Raw genomic sequence first — 1,903 nt, 5'->3', positions numbered from 1 at the left:
CAAGGTCATAAAAATTATAAAAAGTAGTTGTGTATGATATTATTCTTATATTTTGTTGAATGAATAGTTATTATAGTAGTTTTCTTTTTGTTATACTTTATCTTACACTTATACTATCAAGACTTTGCATTGTTGTTGATGATTTTCTGTTGTATCATATTATGTTAATAAGTTAGTGTTTTTATTTCCTTTTCACAATGTTGTAGAAATTATAAAAAATAATAGTGGCTGATATTATTTAAATATTTTGTTCATTAAAGAGTTAATATAACATACTTTGCTTTTGTTGTACTATGTCGTACTTTTATACTATAAAGATTTTACATTGTTTTTGATGTTTTTCTATAATAAAAAATTACAAAAAACCACAACCATAGAAAATGTTTACTGTTTAATAAGTGTGGTTTGAATTTGATTATCTATTTATAAATATTGTCTATGTTATTAATTTATTATCTCCTTCTGAATAGTGTCATAAAAATTATAGAAAGTAGTACTATCAAAAGTGCCCAGAATGAAGTTTCTCTTCCTTATACTTTGTAACATGTTCAATAAGGCAGTGGATGCATTTTTTAGTATACTCTTCTACGTATCAAAAGTGACTGGAATAAAATTTCCCTTCTTTATACTCTAGAAAATGTTCAATAAATAACTGTATGCAGTGTTGATTGTGCTTTTATACACATTATGACTATACTCTTTTAAGAGCAATCTGAAATATATGATTGATATATACAATATTTTGTTCAATAAGTAATTGTATGCATTGTTGATTATGTTTTTTCTCATAATTGTATATGTATGATTTAAGATTCTCTGAAATTTTAGGGAATGTTATGCGGAAATTAGAATCAAATGATTCAAGTAATGTAATTGTCCATTTTCATTGATATGCTTTACTTTTCTTGCTTTTCCATTTTTCTTAGAATCAATCCAATATTTTGTGATTGATTTTGAATAATATGTGTTGTATTGCAATGTTATCAAAGTAGGAACATTATGGACTTCCCTACAATCATCTCTTCCTCGCAAATGTTTTTTATACTCATAATATTAGCATTTTGTACTTTGTTGACATTAGTTTGTAACATGTTAGAGGCTATTTTGTGATTATTTTTTCTCATAATTGCTTATGTATGATTTAAGATTCTATGGAATGTTAAGGACTGTTATGTTGCCATTTTTCTCAGAATTATGATTAATATAGAATATGTACCTACTACATTAAGTACACTGTATCTTCTACAACATAAATATATAGTGATAACTTGCAATTCGTACCAATGGTAATCAAATATAAAAAGATACACTTGGATGTATAAATTTCTAAAACAGGAGTTCAAGATAGCCATAAAATAATTCATGACTGCAGTTTAATACCTTATTCATTAGTTATATAATTTATCAACTAATCATACACTTGGATGTATAAATTTCTAAAACAAGAGTTCATTTGATGAATGCATATCTATTTATCTTGATATCATATGGATCATAATATTCCAAACATTTGTCCGTCAATTGCGAGAAATAAGAGAAAGTCTGCTTTGAGTGATAAGGGTATAAATTATTCAAGATCAAACCCGCAACTACTTTCATCGGTGACATGCCAACATCAACACTCAACACCAGTGCAAATCAGTAGAACTCCTCTATCAAAAATAGATTTAAATTCTATGAAGCAGAAGGACATTTATGGGTTCCTGAATACCAATGGTTGTTCAAGTTCTACATCACATACCCAACCATCACTAATCCATGAACAAACTAGGAAAAGAAGACTTATCAACCAAGAATCTTTAGGGATAAATCTTATGGCTAAATATGGTAGCATATTCGATGATGAAAACTTCAACACTTTGACACCACAAAAAGAATATGTGTTTCCTTTCTCATCAACTCA

The sequence above is a fragment of the Lupinus angustifolius genome, chromosome LG09 (assembly GCF_001865875.1).
Source record: "Lupinus angustifolius cultivar Tanjil chromosome LG09, LupAngTanjil_v1.0, whole genome shotgun sequence".
NCBI lineage: Eukaryota > Viridiplantae > Streptophyta > Magnoliopsida > Fabales > Fabaceae > Lupinus > Lupinus angustifolius.
The sequence above is the reverse complement of the archived record's forward strand: the minus strand, read 5'-3'. Positions refer to the sequence as shown.